The sequence below is a fragment of the Mustela putorius genome, unplaced genomic scaffold (assembly GCF_011764305.1).
Source record: "Mustela putorius furo isolate JIRA1106 unplaced genomic scaffold, ASM1176430v1.1 tig00003869_pilon_pilon_pilon, whole genome shotgun sequence".
In the NCBI taxonomy this organism is placed as follows: Eukaryota; Metazoa; Chordata; class Mammalia; order Carnivora; family Mustelidae; genus Mustela; species Mustela putorius.
Genome location: NW_025422021.1, coordinates 27,250,841 through 27,271,898, shown reverse-complemented (window position 1 = coordinate 27,271,898; position 21,058 = coordinate 27,250,841). Strand labels below are relative to the sequence as shown.

The following is a 21,058-nucleotide window of genomic DNA, read 5'->3' as shown; positions in this document are numbered from 1 at the left end:
TGTGTCTGTGTTTAAGGTGGACTATAGAGATTAATTACTTAGAGTTTTTGTTCAACGTCCCCACTCTGTGAATTTGGAGAAAAGTAGGAATGAGTCAAAAATCAACGGGTTCGGATGAATGAGAGGGCAACGTGGAGCTCCCTTGAATGCCTGTTTACAAGCCAAATTTATTTTTATAAGCCTTTAACAGAAGACAGCGTGTTCTTTGGATAATTTGCCCAGGCTTTGTCCTCCTTTTTCAATTATGTTTCAACCAGAAACCCCACTGTGAGATAAAAAGGAAAAATGAATTTGGGAAGTAAAAGAAAAAAAAAAACTTATTTTTTTCTTGATGTGAAAGCAAAACAGTCATGTGGACTCTTTTTTTTTAAATGATTCTTTAGGAGCTGCTGTCTTTCGACAGAGTCAGAAAGTTGTTGTTTAAGCATATTTGTCACTGCAGAGAGTAAATGGATTCTGAAGTCTTTAATGTGGTTCTGTAAATGTAAGCCCCAGTGTTTAATCAGGGCATGGCAGAAATGAACCGCAGCTGCCTTTCTCCCTCTCTCTCACTTTGTTCAGTGTCTTAGATCCAGACTAAGCATCAGAACAGCCGTCGCTAAGTCTTTCCACGCTGGAAAACTAGAAGCACTTGGCTGGATAGAGTTCTGATGTTCATGGGAGGGAATTATTTTTCCTTTTTCTGCTTTAGAAGTCATATACTATGTACTTGCTGTTTGGGCTGAACTGCCTTGAAAAGTCCAACAGGAATGAGTCTGGCTACTAAATTTAGAGAAAGGAGTCACAACTTCTTGATCTTACACTGTGGGCAGTATGGTCATTGACTGTGTCATTGTACCGGTGCTTGCCAAATCTAGAGTGAGATCCAAAGCTGCTGCTTTGCCCTCTGGGGCCCTGCTAATTCATTTCTCTGAATCCTGCTCATTTCTGAGGATAACACGTACCCAAGCATTCTGGAGTAGTGGATCCTCCTGTGGGCAGGTTTCTGTATTTTAGAATTTAGATACTGTCTTATTTCCCCCCGCCCCAATTAAAAGGTGTGTTTTTACTTATGCTTGAACGTTCTTGTGTCATTAACAGTTTCTAAGTCCCTTTCCAAGTATAGTTAAAGCGAGGTTTAAAATAGCTGGGGAGGAAAAAGCAAATAAGCGAGCTGGGGAGGGGTGCCCTGCTGGCTCAGTCAGTAGAGCGTGCGACTCTTGATTTCAGGGTTTTAAGTTCAAGCCCCATGTTGGGTGTCCTTAAAAACAAAACAAAAAAAAACAAAACAAAAAAAAAAAAAAAACAACTTTGCAAATAAATAAGATAGCTGGGAAATTACTTTTGTGCTCTTCTTTCTTAAATTTATTCTCTGGTGACATTTCTGCCTGTCATTTGGAGCAACCATTTTTCAAAGAGCATTACCTAGATTACAGCATTTTAAGAAACTGGGAGCCCCTCTGCAGCCTCTGACCATCATTATTTCTGAAGCGCTCTAAATGCCTGTGTTGCTTAAGGAATCGGAAGACCATGGAGGTGAAATGCACTTGGCTTGTCGTTCAGTATTCCATGAACTTGCAGACTAAATATATTATTCTTTCTGTGGCTCATCCAGAAGACGCCGTCATCTTTTAAAATTGCAATTAGCAGTGCTGTAAAATTGGCCGATGGAAGATGATATATTAAGGCTATGTATGTTTTGGATTTCATATTGCTTTTCTTAAGGATGTTCGAGTTGACCTAATCCTGCTTCACCTGGGATATGCAGAAAGGAAAATTGAGAGTATAGTTTTTAAAATCAGTAAATTACAAATGGAAGAACTTGGTAACTGGGTTTGAAAAAAAATTTTTTTTTTTTTAAATCCCAAGCACAGATGGTTTACCTGGATCACTTGCAAGGAAACCAGATGGGCAGAATGTAGGGGGAGATTTAAGGAAATAGTCTGGATAATTGGGCTCCTTTGTCTTTCACAGAGTCACTTAGAATAAATTGGGTTTTTGCCTGTCAGAATTACCTGCTGGAATTGTTCGTGAACTTTCTAGAATAAACATCAAAAGGGAGTTGTTTAATTTTCCAGTATGACATAAGAAAATAAATAAACTGAGATGCTGGGGACAGTAGTAGAGCCCTTGCAGGCTGTGACCCTCAGCTTATAGCCTCTCCATGTCTTGCCGCTTATAGTTTCCCTCGCCCTGTTTCTCCTTCGCCTCCTTCTGTCAGTCTTCCCACTTATCAGCAGAAGGTCTTCGGAGAAAATACAACATCTGCAAACTTCTGATTCCCTGTCCTTCTTGAGAGCTGGCATTGGTGCAGAGCCTCAGCCCGTTTGTCCTCCAGCCATGAACCTGCCAGGGGGAGCCTGGTGTTTATTCACTGTTGTATCCCAGGGCCATGGGAATGGGGAAAATGCTGCATGAGAAAGGCCATGGGCTGAGCTGAAGGAAAGTGGTATTTGTAGTCGGGCTAGTTACCTGACTTTGGGCAAAATACTTTATTTCTGATCCTTATGTATAAAATAAAAACAATACATAATTCAAAGAGGTGAGAGAACTTCAAGTGACATGGTGGGGGGAAGTACTTTATATATGGTAGGTGGTGGGTTCTCAAGGGATGCTGATTTTTTTCCTGCTAGGTCTTAATAATTGTCATTTCGAATAGCTAGCTTAACATTCAAGTGGTATTTTTTGAGCAATTGAACTGTAAGATTTTGAGCCCTGAGAGTGATAAAATGTGAATGATAGGTAGCATTTGTGCATACCGGAACTGTTTTAAGCTGTGTGCATGTTTCCTCAAGTTTAATCTTCCCTATATGACTGAGATACGCATCATTATTATCCCCTGTTTCTAGATGAAGAAAGCGTGGAGAATTAATTTACCTGAGATCACACAGCAAGTTATGGGGGATTTGGCTGAGGCAAAAAGAGATAAACTAATGAATATAATACAAGGCACAATTCCACAGTTATTCTAGAAAGAGTGACTCATCAGTGAAATGAAAAGGCAGCCTACCAAAGGGGACAGAATATTTGCAAATCATATATCTGACAAGGGCTTAATATCCAAAATATATAAAGAACTCAGTAGCAAAAAGAGAAGCCGTGCCATTATCTATTCAGGTCTTGCGTTGATTTTTTTTTTTTCCCCAAGGAAGATCTGTAGATGGTCAACTGCTACATGGAAAGGTCTTTGATGTCACTGATCATCAGGAAATGTACCTAAACCACAATAATACCACCAGACATCTGTTAGAGGGGCTATTATCAAAAAGACAGTCAGTGGGGTGCCTGAGGGGCTCAGTTAACTGTCTGCCTTCAGCTCAGGTCATAATCCCAGGGTCCTGGGATTGAATCCTGCATCAGGCTACTGCGCAGCGGGGAGCCTGCTTCTCCCTCTCCCTCTGACTGCTGTTCCCCTGCTTGTGTGCACTCTGTCAAATAAAATCTGGGGGAAAAAAAAAAAGATCAATGTTGGAGGGATGTGGAGAAAAGGGAACCCTTTTGAAATGTTGGTGGAAATGTAAATTGGTACAGCCACTCTGGAAAACAGTGTGGAGGTTCCTCAAAAAAAAAATTAAAAATGAAACTACCATATGACCTAGCAATTTTACTTCTGTGTTTTTATCCAGAGAAAGTGAAAACAGTAACTGAAAAATATACTTGCACCCCATGTTCTCTGTAGCCAGTTCATTACAACAGCCGGAACATGGAAACAACCTCAGTGTCCATCAGTGGATGAATGGATAAAGAAGATACTGTGTGTGTGTGTATATACACACACAATGGAATATTACTCAGCCATAAAAAGAGGGAAACCATGTCATTTACAACAACATAGACCTTGGGGGGCATGCTAACTGGAATAAGGCAGATAGAGAAAGACAACTACTGTCTGATTTCTCTTATAGGTGGAATTTAAAAAAACAAAACAGAACCAAGCATGTAGTTACAGAGAATGGGCTGGTGGTTGCCAGAGGTGTGGGTGTGGGGAAGTGGGGCAAAAAGACATGCAGGGGATCCAGAGGTACCAACTTCTGGTTGTAAGTAAGTCATGGGGATCTAACATGTAGCATTGGTAACTTTAAAGATTTTATCTATTTGACAGAGAGAGATCACAATTAGGTAGCAAAGCAGGCAGAGAGAGAGGGGGAAGCAGGCTTCCTGCTGAGCAGAGAGCCCGATTGGGGGCTCAATCCCAGGACCCTGAGACCCTGACCTAAGCTGAAGGCAGAGGCTTAACTCACTGAGCCTCCAAGGCACCCCCACTGGTGACTTTAGTTAATACTGTAGATATTTGGAAGTGGATCTTAAGAGAGTGGATCTTAAAAGTTCTCATCACAAGAAAAATACTTTGTAACTATGTGTAACCATAGATATAACTAGACTTATTGTGATGATCATTTCACAAAATAAATATTGAATCATTGTGTTACACACGTGAAACTAATACATGTCTGATCTGTCTTCAAGAAGTGAAGATAAGGGACGCCTGGGTGGCTCAGTTGGTTAAGCAGCTGCCTTCGGCTCTGGTCATGATCCCAGCGTCCTGGGATCGAGTCCCGCATCGGGCTCCTTGCTCCGTAGGGAGCCTGCTTCTCCCTCTGACTCTGCCTGCCACTCTGCCTGTGCTCGCTCTTGCTCTCTCTCTCTCTCTGACAAATAAATAAATAAAATCTTAAAAAAAAAAAAAAAGAAGAAGTGAAGATAACCAGTGATTGAGAAGAGAAGACAAATCTTACTGGTGTGGGTGGGAAAGTTAGGAAGGGCTTTAGGGAGAAGCTGTCCTTTCAGGTAGATACAGAAGGTGTGGGTGTGTATAGAAAGGTCAAGCTGGAGCCAGGGAGAGGAGAATGTGATGGTCACAGAGGTAGGAAATCTTGGGAAGTGCCCAGGAGCAGCAGACGAGCTGGCGTCGTGAAGGGCACTGACACAGGGTGTGTGATAACACATCTCTAAAGCGGCCGCTGGGGCTTAGGGGGCAAGGCTTCCTCGCCTGTGGCAGGGGGGAGGCTGAATATTGACAGAAGTCCTACCAGAAGCCGGGTGACTATGCCAAAGAAAGGTTGTAGAGTAAAGAGTGAAGGAGTGCAAAGTGGCAGAACACGTGGGAATGTTTGAAGTAGTCGTTGTAAGGGGAGCCTCAAGAATTCTGAGCCAGCGGTAGTCTCCGCTGAGTCTTTTTTTTTTCTTTAGATTCTACTAATTTATTTGACAGATAGAGGTCACCAGTAGGCAGAGAGGAGCCAGAGAGAAAGAGAGAGAGAGAAGGAAGCAGGCTCCATTCTGAGCAGAGAGCTGGATGTGGGGCTCAATCCCCGGACCCTGGGATCATGATCTGAGCCAAAGGCAGAGACTTTAACCCACTGAGCCACTCAGGCGCCCCTCTGCTGGGTCTTCTTAATAGATGCTGGAGGTTCTGGACGTGGGTGGGGACAACTTATGAAATGTTATCTTCGAAGTAGTGATAACTGGTAGGAGACAAGAGCTTCGACATGTAACTTGGAAGAATGGAATCCCAAATACCAGTGTCAAGTTCAGAGCAGAAGAATCTGATCCGTTGTTGAATGTTTCCGGGAGGTGGTGGGGAGGAAGTAGTGACAAAATGGGATTGATGTTCCAGGAAGATGGATCCGGCTTTTGTTTAGGGATGGATGAGATTGTTTTGACTTTCTAGGCAGAACATTTAAGTTGGTGCCTTTAAACCTGGAGGTGGAACTCACTCTTTACAATTAATTGATTTGTTGGACAGTGGGAGAGGAGGAAGGAGTGAAAAAATGATAATGTTTTTAATAATGTGTTGATTCATTTAATATTTGCATGAATTCTGTGTTCTGGGTCCTGGCTATGCAGTGCAGAGCAGGTGTGTGTGTGTGTGTGTGTGTGTGTGTGTGTATAGGTGGGGACGGTGGTGTGACACTTATTGAAGCAGGGTGGGCAACGAGGTGTTGGCTCTGAGGTCCTGATGATGAATTTTGTATCAACAAAACTCATCTCAACAAATCTCAACAAAAAGTTGAGATTGAGGTCGATCACGGCCAGTAATTGATTATAAAATTAGACCGCTTGTGCAGATGTTGGACATGGCCATGGTTGGAAAGTGGATCAGGAAGCAAGGCTCATGCAGAGATGCAAGAGGGGAGGGCAGAAGCCGTGACCTTGTGAGCAAGGCTTAAATGTCCGGAGACAGAAGGGAGAAGCTGCAGAGAGGACTGAGGAGAAATCAGTATAACTTAAATTTTTAAAAAAAGATTTTATTTATTACAGCACAAGCAGGGGACGTGACAGGCGGAGGGAGAAGCAGACTCCCTCCTAAACAGGGAGCCTGACTTGGGACTCCATCCGGGGACCCTGGGATTCTGACCTGAGCCAAAGGCAGAAGCTTAATAAGCTGAGCGCCCCGGGTGCCCGAACTTCTATCTTTCCCTCCTTTCTTCTCTCCCTCTTTCTTTATTTCTTTTTAAAGATTTTATTTTTATTTATTCGACAGAGAGAGACACAGTGAGAAAGGGAACAGAAGCTGGCGGAGTGGGAGAGGGAGAAGCAGGCTCTGTGGAGTAGGGAGCCTGATGCGGGGCTTGATCCCAGAACCCTGGGCTAAAGGCAGACACCTAATGACTGAGCCACTCAGGTGCCTCTAACTTACATCTTTCTACATAGATTTTTTTTTTTAAAGGCAGTTTTGAAAGGTTTTTTAAAATTTAATTAATTAATTTATTTTTTAGGGCTTCAGAACTAGGTTTTTAAACCTCAGCAGTGGTGTGGCATTTTGGGCCAGATAACTGGTTCTATGGGGGGCTGTCCCATGCATTGTAGGATGTTGAGCAGCATCTCTGGCCTGTACCCATTGGGTGCCAGTGGGTAGCCTTGGGTAGCACTCCCTCCTCCCACTGGTGGCAGTCAGAAATGTCTGCAGACACAGGCCAGTGTGCCTCGGGGTCGGGGGCGGGGTAGGGAGTCACCCGTAGTTGAGAACCACTGCAATAGAAGATAAGATTTTGTCATTGTCTTTGATTTTTTTTGAAATGTCCTCCCCCCCCACCCCAAAGCACAGCCAAGGAGGAATTACTAGGCAGACGGTGCCAATACAAAGCTTGAACCTTTATTTGGCTGCAAGGGTTTTGTGACTCAGTTCCATACAAAGTTCGATGGGAAAGCGTTGGAAGTTGCCCTGGGAAGCGGGTTCCTTACAAGAGGCGGCACAGATTTTGCAAGACTGTTTGCTTTCAGCTCTTCAGCAGGCCTGGACCTGTGCTGTGATCACAGGGACATCCGGGAGGAGGGGAGCGGGGGACTTCAGCTTCGGAAGTTTGGGGAATTTATCACTTTTAAAAGGAGTGTTATTTCACAAACGTCCTTGAAGAATTGTTCAGTGCTTTTAGAAAAAACCATGCATTTAGATGTATCCTATCAAAGAAACCTAGATAAGTGTCCTCTTAAAGTTCCCTAAAAATTCACCTTGAACACACCTCCCTCCACTGAATGAATTGACCTAAGAGGTGAATATACGGTTCCAGTGGTTTCTCTGTAACCAGCATAGTACCTTTTCACCTAGTAGATGAATTAAGTTGAATGGGAATCCTGGCTGTCTGTCATGCTTGAGGAGTTCTTCCCTTTTGATCTTGAAAGAGGGAAGAGAAATGCCGCGAGGCAAAAAGCGTTAGCTTCAGTCTGCACAACATTTCAAAGACCAAGTGTGCGGCTGTGTCAGGAGTGTCCACATTTTCACTTGAAGCCTTTATTTTTCAGGTTGCCTGTGGATTGGGTGTGCTTGTTCGGTCAGCAGAAGAGGAGGGAGGTTCGATCAGCAGAAGGATCAGGAGGTTCCTGATTCCTCCCCCTCCTTGGAGTTCTCTATGTTCTCCCCAGTTGCCTTTGAACCTGATTGATTTCTGACAGGTGCTTGTTGAAGAAATGGTTCCTGTGATCCGTTTGGTCTCCGAGGCTATGCATGGGGCTGGAGACCTTGTCAGGAAAGAGAAGCACAGAGAACAAGAGAGCTATTTCTAAGTAGTTTCAGTTTTGTGTTCAATCCTCTAGAAGCCCACAAATGCTGAGTTGGTTCTCATTTGTAAGTGGTGGTGAAATAAAAGCAAAGAAATATGAGTGTGTGTGCTCTTACGCACAGGGTGGGCCTGAGCAGTGTAGCCAGATTTCCCTTAATTCTTTTTTCTTAAGGATTCTATTTATTTATTTGAGAGAGAGGGAGAAACAGACTCTGTGCTGAGCAAGGGAACCTGCCACAGGTCTCCATCCCAGGACCTGGAGATCATGACCCGAGCCGAAGGCAGATGCTTAATTGACTGAGCCACCCAGGGCACCCCCCCTAGGTTCCCATAATTCTAAATGAAGTTTTTGGGGAGCAGGCCTGGGGATCCTTTCTGTCCTTGAAAAGCACAGGAAGTGCCCATTTCACTTCTGGCCACTGAAAAAGATTTGAATTACTCTCTGAGTGTGGTCCAGCTGTTAACAGAAGCAGATGTAGACACCAACAGAGTTCTTGCCTTCAGGACATTTGGTGGCAGTTCCTAGTCCCTGATGGTAGTGGTGAGAGAAGATAGGCGGTTGCTGCTGACGAGAATCTGGCCAGATTCGCTCTATCTGTTCTCTTTTAAACACTGCTCACTCATTCCCTCCTCTTTTTTTTTTTTTTTCCTCTTCTTATTGAAGAACAATTTTTATTTATAGAAAAACTGAGAAGACCATAGAGAGTTTCCATATATTTTGTGCCCAGCTTCCCCTATTATTAGCATGCTACCTTAGTGTATGGTATGTTGTTCACAATCAGTGAACCAAGACTGATACATTATTATTCACTGAAGTCCATACTTTATTCAGATTTCCTTCATTTTTACCTCATCTCATCCAGGATACCATATTATACATTTAGTCATCATGTCTTTTCAGGCTTCTTTTGGTTGTGACAGTTTCTGGAAATTTCTGTGTTTTTGAGGACCTTGACTGTTTTGAGAAGTGCTGGTCGAATATTTTGTAGAGTGGCCCTCAGTTGAGACTTGTGGAATCTTTTTCTCTGATGGCTAGACTAGGGATATGGGTTTGTGGGAGGAAGACCTCAGAGGGAAGGTGTCCTCTCATCTCATCGGTTCAAGCACTGTTAGCATGAGTTGTCCCTGTGCACGTTGACTTTGCTCAGCTGGCTGAGGTCATGTTTGCCGGGTTTCTCCAGTGTGAATCCCCACCTGCCTCACACACGCCCTCCCACTGCCTCCTTGCATCCTGCACTCTGAGGACGGGAGTCACTGTGTGCAACCCACCGCTAAGGACGGGGGAGTTGGGCTCCGCTGCCTTGAGGGTGGATATCAGTGTAAATTATTTGGAATTCTTCTGTGTGGAAGATTTGTCTCTTCCCATCTCTTTATTGAGTAATTTCTTTAAATCAATATGGACTCATGGATACTTGTTTTATTCTTTTGGTTATAGTCCAACACTATGCTATTTGTTGTTCAGATTGCTTCCGTTTTGGCCCCTGAAAGCTCTGCAGTTGGCTCCTGTGTCCTTTTAACATATTCTCTTCATTTTTCTATTTATTTGCCTTATGGAACCTCTTCCTTACTCTCTGGCAGTGCTGGTTCTCCTCTGACTTTTTGTCTTAGTAATGCCTTCTGCCCAGCGTGGAGTAGTGACAGTGACGGCTGATGTCTTGGTCTCATCTCAGCTGAACTGTTCCCCTCACCTTGTGATTCTGTTTCCTCTAAAACAAATATTCCACAAGTCTTTAGTTAACAGAATTGTGAAACTCAGATAAGCTAAAACAAATTCAGTTAAACTTAAGAAGCTGCTTTACAGCAAAGGGAAACCATCAACAAATTTAAAGGCAACCTACTGAATGGGAGATGCTCATAAATGTTATATATGATGGCGGTTAATATCCAAACAATACAAAGAACTCCTACAACTCAATATCTAAAGCCCCAAATCAATTAAAAAATGGGCAGAGGACTTGAATAGACATTTTTTTCCCCCGAAGAAGATATACAGATGACCACCTGGACACATGAAAAGGTGCCCAACATCACTCATTAGGGAAATCAAATCAAAACCACAATGAGGTAGCACCTCACACCTGTCAGAATGGCTAGTATGAAGAAGACAAGAAATAACAAACATCATCGAGGATGTGGAGAAGAGGGATCCCTTATGCGCTGTTGGTGGGAAAGTAAATTCATAGAGCCACATGGAAAACAGTATGGAAGTTTCTCAAAAAAAAAAATAAAGATAGAAATACCATATACCCAGTAATTCCACTTCTGGGTATTGACCCAAGGAACACAAAAACACTAATTTGAGAAGATATATGTACCCTCCCTACATTTATTGCAGCATTACTTAAAAGAGCCGAGATATGGGAGCAAGTGTCCACCAATGACCAGGTAAAAAAGTGATCTATATTTATATGGTGGAAAATGTCTCAGCCATAAGAAATGTGATCTTGCCCCTTGTGACATGGATTGGCTTGCAGGATATTACACTAAGTGAAATAAGTCAGACAGAAAAAGGCAGATCCCATAAGATTTTGCCTACATGTGGACTCTACAGAACAAAATAAACTCACAAACTCCTATAAACACAGAGAGCAGACTGGTGGTTGTCAGGGGAGGGGAGTGGAGGATAGGCAAAATAGGTGAAGGGGTTTAAGTACAAACTTGCAGTTTTTAAGTGAGTCATGAGGATGAAAAGTACAGCGTGGGGAATACGGTCAATAATATTGTAATGATTTGGGCGACCAATGGTAACTGTACTTTGTGGCAAGCATTTCGTCATCTATAGAATTGTTGAGTCACTATGCGGTACACCTAGAACTTACTATATGTCTACTGTACTTCAGTTACAAAATGTAAAAGGGACTTGGGACTTAGGTATGTTATCAGTCTGTCTCTGTTTTTTGACATCCAGGCCTATCTTCAGACTTGCATCTCTGGACCTTCCTGCAGCTTCTCTGTGTGTTTGTTGAATGAGCCCCAGAGCTCTTTCGGTGACTGTGACCCCTATACTGCATTTTGTCTGTTGTTTGGCCAATATAATGTTATCTGTCAGTAAGCTTGTCCTTTCCTGCATAAGCATTTTGGGGTTTTAAAATTAATTTCCTTGTGTCTCCTCCTCACACGTGGTAATGGACATCCACAGAGAAGCAAATAATGGAGAAAGTAGGCACAAGACCGAGGGAGGGAATATACAAGGAGGGAATATACATAAGCTTTCCGGATAGTGCCATTTCTTCTTTCTTCCTCTTACCTCAACCCTTGAAATGACTCCCTTTCCTTGTAATCCAGTCCTTGTGTCCTAAGATTGTTGCGATGGGTTAATGAATGAGAGAATGTGTGCTGGGAACTAACTATACAGACCTCTGATGGAGGGGAGGGTTCAGAAGCATTATCTTGTGGATGATAACCCTGTGAGGAATCCTAGACTCTAAATGCTGAGCTTGGTTGCTGGTGTCATTAAACACAGCAGAGGTGGACTGGGAAGCCTTACTTTGTGAGATCCAGTGGGGATTTGCGCTGCAGTCAACTACTGTCCTAGAGGCCACCCAGGAATAGATGGGTATTTTTTATATCTTTGTAAATAAAACTCCATCTCCTGTACATATTAAGTTTTTTTGGTTTTTTTTTGAGAAGAGGAAAAGGTGGTGGTCAGATGTGACCTTTTGTAACCTATGTTCCAAAACAAAGTGAGGTAGAGGGCATCCATGTTGAAGTTTCTCTAAGAGGTGAGTTTGGGGAGGTCATGATGAGCAGGGCCCTCGGTGTGACAGGGTCCAGAGTGCTGACTGCTGGCAGCTGTTGCTGATCTTCCTCCCACGTTCTTTGAACCTCTCAGGGGTCCTCACTGGTCTTGGTTCATTTTTCCTGCCTCTGAAGGGCATGGCGGGTGGAGGGTGCATTTCTGTGCTGGCACTGTGAGGAGAGAATGTCTGCTTGGGGATAGGTGAGGAGGAAACTGTTGGTGATCTGGCTGGTATTGGGATGCTGCTTTGTCAAACGTTGCATCTAAGGACTCTGAGGTTCTAGAAGTAAGTTCTTAAACCTCCCCCCGCCCCCAAATAAGGCTGGGCCTTAATATTAAATAGAAGCTTGGCTTAAGAAGTGCTTGGGAAGGAAATATCTTTCTGACATTCAAGGAATCCACCTTTCTGGTTTTTTCCAGAGCAGGGTGTTCTTCTGTCCTCTCTCTAGGAAGCCAGTCTGGTTCCCGTCCCCTCACTGACCAACTACCTAGAATGTTAACACAATGACTCATGTTCCCAATATCCTGTCCTAGTTCTAGAGAAACGGGACTGTTTGCCTTTGGAAAACACAAAGCTTACCTCTGTGGAAAAACCCCAAAGCAAGCATTATTTTGGCACAGTTTTCCTTAAATGATGTCTTGCATTTTTTTTCTTGTGATTTCTTCTAAAAACACTGAAGTGTTGGGTTTTTCTGTGTATACTGTGTGTGCCAGGTGATGGAGAATTCGAGAGCTCTGGAGATGGGAAGGACTGACCATCTGCTCCAACTCCCTTTCCATGGTTCTAGAAACAGAGGCCGGGATGACGTAAAGTGATTTGAGATTAGAAACCTGGTCAGTGATAATCAGGACTAACTACTACGTGAGTCTCCTGCTTCCTGGTTCTGGGCCTTGCCTTTGTGGTCTGTGGTGGGATTTTGAACATCTCATTTGCTTAATTAGAAGTTCTATCCATGTAGCATGATCCTGATGTCAGTGGGTGTTTGCAACTGGGTAGAGCCTAGTAAAACGGTTAAGAATACATGATATCATACATTACATTGTTCCTCAGAAGCTGAGGATGGAGAGAGGTGACAATTTTCCTGAGGCTTAGGACATTCTGTCACCCTTTAGCCTCTGGACAGGTTTTGGGCAAGTCTTCTCTCTCAGGACTTGACTCAGAAGGGGGCTGGGTTTGACTATGTCTTTTGTTTCAGGCTCTGAAACTGTGATTTCATGTTTCTCTGAAGGTATGTTGTACATCTTTTCCACAACGAAACAAAATATCTGCAGTGTGGGTCAATTCTGATGCCTTAATTCCAGTATTCTAGAACATGCATTTCATGTTATTTACAAGAGTGTTGTTTTTTTCTCATCAAAGAGGGGACTACCTCAGTTGCTAAAGTTACATGCTGTGTTGGTGAGCATTCTGAGGGGAGGCGTAGTCAGTAGGTTAGAGCTGGTGGTACCGCAGAGAGAAGAGCAGTGGGAGAAGAGGGAAGCAATGAGTGTGTGGGAGTCATAGACCCATCATGTAATCTCACCTTTCTGGTGTCTTCAGTGTTTTGCTTAAATACCTGGCTGATGCCATAAAGACAACAGTTTCAGTTCCTTCCAGAGTCCACACCATCTCCTTTTAGATTCTGATTTTCATCATGGTGGTAGAAGATTTGTCTGAATGGTGTGAGTGAATGAATCACCGCTTTTGCCATTATTATCTCTGTTTTACAGATGAGAAATTTGAGTCCTAGAGAACGTAGGTAATGTACCTCAACTCCTAGAGCTGGCGTACGTGGGATCTCAAACCCAGGTCTTTCTGCGTGAGGGTTTATGCTTTTAGCCCTAGTACCTTCCAGATGCCACCTGCTGCCTGCCCCATTTTAAGTGGACAGTGTGTCCTTTACCTAAATTTCTGACTGATTAGAAGAAGTTCATCTTTTTTTGTTCTTCACTCAACTCTCTCTTGCCTGACACAGAACCATACCAAAAACATTTTTATTAATGATTTAAAGGTAGTGGATGTGATGAACTGAACGGGGGGAAAAAAAGCCCAACTTGCTGCCGAGTCACTCAGACTTACACTGGCTCTGTCACTTTGAAACCTTGGGCCACAGAGTAACTTCTCCAAGTATCCGTTTATTTCTTAGCCTGAGAAAGTAAGGAAACTGTTATTTGCTGCACTGGGCTGTTGTGACATTGGAAACAGAGGACTTTAAACTTGTGCCCTAGTGCTTAGCCAGTGATAGGTAATTAGTGAGTGGTTGCCATTATGGTTATGTTGATGTTAAACTGAGAAAAACCCGAAAGTTTTCTTTGACTTTATTGGCTTCTTTATTTTCCGCCTTCTAAGGACAGAGCTTGTCATTTCCACTAACTGCCTGCTGCCCACAGGGAGTTCTCAGTAATAAGATGAACATGTCATCGATGAAGTATGAAGGTTGAGTGTTATCAGATACCGGTTCCTTTGGTGCCTCTTTCCCCACAGTCATCGGGGAAAAACTGCAGCCGGAGGCACTCTGGAGGGCGGGCCCCAGGTAGGCATGAGGGCTGCTGGCAGGGCCCCCGCTTCAGGGAGCTGGATGGGAATTTCATGTGACCATTCTCTGTTCTTCAAGCCTCCTCGCTCTGTTCACATGTCCCTGCTCACTGGAAAGGTCCTCAGCCCTTTACTTCTGCTGAATGGTGGCCCCACAGCCAGAAGGAGCCTGTGCGTTAAATGCAGAAGAACCCGATTCTGCCCTTGCTTCTTAGCATTTTGGTATTTGAAGTTTCATCGGCCACACTGAGTGTGTTGGGGGTCGGCTCTTTTGTCAGTTTCATCCAAGAAACAAACTGCTTTCTCTTCCCTTTCCTTCAGCTTCCTGGGAGAAATGGATTTTCTAGGCAGAGAGAATTGATTGCAGAGGTAGGAAGTCGAACAGTGACCTGTGTAGTGCCTGGATCAACACAGGTACTCGGTCGCTGAAAGAGACTTGAGGTCACTGTAGTCTTGGTAGCTCTATAAACATGTTCAGCCTTTTGGGGGACTGAGGGATCTGTTTAGGTTCAGTACTTGGGATGGAAAACTGTACCATCTCCAAATGACACCTGAGGATGGGAGACTGCTGGGGAATGAGGGTTGGCCAAGTGGCTTCGTGTAGCTCCCAATTTAGAATAAGGTCCATATTGAAAATTAACAAAGAGTCTTGAATTAGCCACTGCTTGTAGAATAATCAGTACATATTGAACAGTTGTGATTGGTCAGAATACATAGCAATGAAGTCCTTCTATCATTACAGAACTCAAAAAAAAAAAAAGAAAAAGAAAAAGAAAAATCACTTTAAACAGTGAATCTGCCTTGTATTTATCATAGCCTAATGTTCTCTTCCATGTCTTCGTTGTGCTCTTTATTTTTTCGGTTGAGTGAGTAAGCCAAACTGGTTCATAAAATGTCTGTGAATTTCAAGTCTCTGGGGAGTGAGAGTAGAAATGACAGTTTCTGGAGCTTCGTGTTTGCCGGTAAATCGCTGGCTTAGCATTCTTCTCCTGTTTGTTTTTCCTAAGCTGTAGACTCTATCAATCGGGAATCAGATGAAATTCAATAGTTGTGAGTTTGGTGTTTTCCTTGGAGTAGTTGGTTCCGACCACCAGACCTGGTGAAATGCTCGCTGAGCATTGATTTCTAAAGCCAATCCTTAGTAGTGGGGACTGGAAACACAATTGGAAATTCACCAGTTCAGAGAGAAGAAGGTTGCAGCTGGCTTCATAAAGTTTTTCTCAGGCTTTTATTTATTTATTTATTTTAGATTTTACTTATTTGAGAGAGAATGAGAGAGAGCACGAGAGGGGAGAGAATCAGAGAGAGAAGCAGACTCCCTGCTGAGAAGGGAGCCTGACTCAGGACTCAATCCCAGAACTCCAGGATCGTGACCTGAGCTGAAGGCAGTTGCTTAACCAACTGAGCCACTCAGGCATCCCTTTCTTAGGGTTTTACAGTGATGAGTCCAGAGCCATTGATGGAACACTAGGAGACACATCCTGTCCTTTCTTGCCTCTCCATTTATATAACAAGATACTCAGGTGCTCCAAGGAAATCAAAATATGATTATTCCAAATGACGGTTTTTCTGCCCAAATCTGATTGTCATATGCAAGGCTTAAAAAAATTCACTCTCTGGAAGATTAGGACAATGGCAGCTGGCAAAACCAATGTTGTATAAAGGTGATATAATACCACTCACTCATTAGTTCTTTGTATATGGAAGTGGTTTGTTTTTTGCTTTTTTGTGTTTTTGTTTTTGTTTTTTTGAGTGAGGAGGTAGAGAAGGTAACATTGTGGCACTTGCCCTGAACTAAATTATGGTGCGAGACTGGTTCCTGCAATTGCATTCCTGGGTATTTCCCCCAAAGATACAGATGTAGTGAAAAGAAGGGCCATCTGTACCCCAATGTTTATAGCAGCAATGGCCACGGTCGCCAAACTGTGCAAAGAACCAAGATGCCCTTCAGCAGACGAATGGATAAGGAAGATGTGGTCCATATACAGTATGGAGTATTATGCCTCCATCAGAAAGGATGAATACCCAACTTTTGTAGCAACATGGACCGGACTGGAAGAGATTATGCTGAGTGAAATAAATCAAGCAGAGAGAGTCAGTTATCATATGGTTTCACTTATTTGTGGAGCTATGTCCTCCAAATAGCATGGAGGACATGGGGAGTTAGAGAGGATAGGGGAGTTGGGGGAAATTGGAAGGGGAGGTGAATCATGAGAGACTATGGACTCTGAAAAACAATCTGAGGGGTTTGAAGTGGCGGGGGTCTGTGGGAGGTTGGGGTACCAGGTGGTGGGTATTATAGAGGGCACGGATTGAATGGAGCACTGGGTGTGGTGCAAAAATAATGAGTACTGTTGTAAAAGATAAATTTAAAAAAAAAAAAAAAGAAGCACAAAGAAGAGGCAAAGAGTAGGGAGTGAGTTTTGCCAACTGTGGAGAAGGTTGAGGAAAGGAGTGTGATGCCCTCATGGGAAAGGGTGGTGGTGGTGGAGGGTTTTTCAGTCAGTAGTAAAAACTTCCTATTTCATGTGGGATGTAATTGAATGTTAAATGAAGTTGGCACCAACGAGGCTGCTCACGGTGACCCTGGATGGGAGAAATCACAGTGGAGAAGTCCAGCTGAGCAGTGACTAACTGGTTTATCACGATGCTGCCGATGTGGATTCTTTATCAAGGATTTAGCCCATGTCAACCATTTGATTTGCTTTTCCCCATTTAATCCTCACACTGACTGTTTTCAGATGGTAGTTGAGAGGAATCCATAATCTGCTCAAGATTAACCAGCCAGAGGTGGAGATGGGTTTTGAAACCACGATATCATACTACTACACACTTAGATGAAGGCAAGGTCATCAAAGTAAAGAAGACTGGAACTAGAGGAATACTTTGGAGATAGAAACCACAATGCTTAAAAACAAGTATGTGAACTTGAGGCAAAATGAGAAGGAAAAAGATGATTTTAAAATCACAGTTCTGGAGAAAAGGCAAGATCATAGAGCTAGTGATGGGGGTAAGAAGAGTTAACCACGAGGCATGTTTCTGGACTCCACTTCCTAGACAACAGTCAGTAACCTTTTATCATGGGTAATTTCATCTCTTGGCTTTCAGAAAACAGCTGTCACTCCAAGTGCTTGCTGTCAACGTGGAACCCAGGTTGTGAACACGTGTCTTTTGTGCCAAACTCCTGTCGGCCTCGGCCTCGGGTGTTGACTCCAGCAGCTGACCGATCCCTATGGCAGTGGAGCCCGGATGGACACATCACACCATCACATTGTCCTCTGATTTAGCCCGTGATAGGACTGGTGTCTCTTACTGCAGGAAAGTGCTTGTCAGTGACTGATAGAGACCATCCTTGGGAAGGATGCATTTATGCTAAATTCTTCATCAGCCTTTGTCAGAGTTTGTGCTGGGGGCATGCAGCATTCTGAAAAGCATTGTGGCAGGGACCCCAGCGTTCACAGGCCTGGCTGAATCACATGCAGCTGATCAGATTTCTTCCTGACTTGGACGAATGCTGACTAAATCTTGAGCTTGGTATTGTTTGGTGGATTCTGTCAAGGGGCCCAAGCCTGTTTGACCACTGTCCTTCCCCTCATGCCTCTGCATGCATGGCTCTTTGGATTCACCACGAATCATTAAATGTTTTTATTCCCCAGCTTATTTTGCTGGGTGAAAATGTAAATCTTCCCAAATGAAGGATTGCCTTGATTAAAGTAAGCCTCCCCTTAGAAGAGAATATTAATGTTGTGAGCAGTGTGGTCTTAGGGTGGCTGGCCAGCTGCCTAGAGGTGTCCTTGTGCCCTTTGCCCCAAATTATTTCTTCACCTGCTTGCTACAAAAATCACTGAATATGCTGGTAACTGTTAATTACCTCCAGTTAAAGAATCGCAAGCCACTGCCCCCAGGTGTTCTCCGGAATGCTTAGAGCAGTGCTCTGTCAAGGATACCTTTTCTTTTCCCACCCTCCTCGCCCCCAGCAAGTATTTTCTATTCGGAGAAACATAGGGAGCCATCAGCTCCTTTGCATTTCATTTCCTAAGAGAGAATCAGCCCGATACCCAGTGCTGAGAGCATTAGATACAGGCAGGTAAGGTTTTGATGAGGGTTGTGAAAAGAGAATTTCTGGGAAGGGAAAGTGAAATCATGCTCCCTGAGAAAAGCCTGAACAAATCGACTTCATTGGTTGTGTGTTTGGCTTTGTGCGTCAGTCAAGTGTTATTTTACACACCATCAGCGGGGAGAATGTTGGAAGAATGTTTGCTCAAGAGAAGAAATACATCACTTCCTTTAGGAATTACCCATTGTCTACATTGCCCATTCATTTTATGTTGACCATACTCTCCTGGAGAGAGAGAGAAAGAGAGAGAGAGAGAGAGAGAGAGAGAGAAAGAGATAGCTCCCTCCCTCCCTCTCTCTTCCTAAGAGACCCTCTTCACAGTTAACCCACTTTGGGCTAAGTAAGTAAGGAAGCCAGCAGGGTTATGGCTGAGCTCAGGCATTGGGTCCCCGGTCATGCGCTCCCTCTACCAGCTAGGGCACCCTCCCCCTTCCAACCCTGCTGGCTCCACCTCTGTTTCACTCCCAGGAAACCTCAGCACATTCCTAGCACAGTGAATGGTGCAAGTTAACTTAGTAACTCCGGTGCAACTGAACTACCAGGTAGCTGAGCACACGGTGGTACCCTTTTATTTGACATCATAAAATAGCCTTTGTCTCCTTTGGAGTCGAGCTTTCGATTAAACATAGAGCCACGTTTGAAGAGAGCAGGGGCGTGTGCTGGTTCTAGGGTGTAACTTCTCAGGGGAGGTGACCCCATGTTGGTGGCCTCGAAGCTGCCTCCCAGGTGTTATTTGGAATTCAGATGCTAGGTCACAGTCATTTGGGGTGGCGGGGGGGGGGGGGACTAATCTCCTTCTTAAGATCTTCTGCCTGGGGATTCTTCATTAGCTGGAGTGCTGTCTGTTCGCTGCCATTTCCTTGACTGTGTTATCACTTAATAAATTCATTCTTCTTTGTATAACCTGTACGAAGGAGGCTGGTTCTTGCTCTTTTGGTTAACCTTGAGTTCATGGCCAGTGGCATTTGGAGTCCGCTGAAGGCTCTCCTTGTGTATTGTTTTCATAAGCTAAATAGGGCACAGAAAGAACACCAAAAGACACTTCTTCCCCAAGGGTAGGAGGGAAGGGGAGGCTAGACAATATGCAGTTTACACACGAATCTCATTTGAGTGCCCTTTAGACGAGATTATTTTCTGATTCTGTCTTCTCTTCAGTCTTAGAACTATCCTTCCTTTCCTCCGTACTTGTTAAATATACATTAGCTTTTTTAAAATTAGAAACAGAATTTATGCCAGTCTTCTGATGAATTGATTTTAACTTTTTCCTGGATTAACCTATTTTTAGGGCCTCTATTAATAAAAGTCATAATGTCTTTATAAAGACAATAAATTCCTATGGGACAGGGGAAAGGCAGAAAGAATTTTTGGTTCCCGTCTGATTCCTGTCCTGTGGCTAGATGGTAGGTATTCAAAGATTTTTGATCTATCAGGTGTTAATTTTGTATAGGCATTTCTGAGAATTCTGTATTGACAAAAATCAAAATAATTCAAGACTTTCATGGACTATTAAGCCTGTCCATTTCCTTCTATCATCCTTCCTTCGTTCATCCATACCAATCTCCTTTGCCACTTTCTGTCTAATTTCTGTAGTTTATCATCCTAATTCAAGTATTGATGTGTTTCTGTTCTTCTTTTCTTCTTCCTTGTGCCCCTCTGTGTGGAAGGGAAGCCGGCCATTGTCTAGTCTTGGCAAGGATATTGAAGTTGTTTCCATCTTCAGGGAAGGGACAGGGAGGACAGAGAATAGTCTTCATCTTGCTGTTTCTTCATCTGTAGGTGTAAAGTGCCATTGCACCTACTATGAGACAAAAACCAAACAAAGCAACCCCTGCCCTACCCAAAAACTAGAGGGAACTTTTGGTAGAGAAGAATGGAGAAACTTGGATTGACCAAAGCATGAAGTTACCGGAGTACTTCTCTGGCTAGTAGCTGTATTAGAGAAAAATTGATTTTTTTTTTTTTAAAGTGAAGAAACTTTTCAGAAAGTAGTAATAGTAGTAGTAATGAGGTAAACTGAAATGGAAACTTAAATATTTAATCTCAGCTAAGTGATCAAGTGTTTCTGTGGCCTTTTTTTTTTGAGCCTTCTGATCTTGCTATTATTATAGGTCAAAAATAGTTGAATGATAGGGATCTCCTGTGGTTCAACCCAGCAAACCTGATGCAGGAATGGAGACCCAGGAGGGTTCCCTACGCATCCCCTCAGTTCTGTCCTTGAACTCAGTAAGCAGACAACTGACCCAAAAGTTCATTTGAGTCTTTCTCTGTCTCTTTTTTCCCCTTCCTTCCTTTCCTTGAAGAGTTAACAGATACAAAGGGCTGAAGGATATCTTCGTAGCAGAGACTGTCAGGAAGTCAGAGTGACTGATATTTTGTGGGGTAAGCCGCAGCAGCAGAAGCCACCTTGCAGCTCTAGGACAATAATTACACCCACATTTAAGGACAAGGAAACAATGGAGCCAGCCTCTGTAGAAATGAGTGTGTTTAGTCATTGGTCATTTTGTTTGATTGTCTGAGCCAAATCTTCTTGTCCTTGAGGAGCACGGATTGTGCTATTTTTCATTGCATTCCTGACATGCTTAAAACAAGGCTGCTACAATCTACTGTAGTTGACTGATGCCGGGAACGTTTGCTGTGCCTCACAGTAGCCCTTCTCCATGAAACACTCCATTGATGCTTTTAGAACTCATTACTGCTAACCAAACAGT

The 21,058-nt window shown here is 43.5% G+C and overlaps 1 protein-coding gene and 1 long non-coding RNA gene across 10 annotated transcripts in view; both read left to right on the top strand.

The window, feature by feature from the left end:
• Positions 1–21,058, top strand: part of FMNL2 (formin like 2) — a 319,730-nt gene that overhangs the window by 52,946 nt on the left and 245,726 nt on the right. The window lies entirely within an intron of this gene.
• LOC123388009 overlaps positions 1–21,058 on the top strand; it is a 93,907-nt gene that overhangs the window by 889 nt on the left and 71,960 nt on the right. The window lies entirely within an intron of this gene.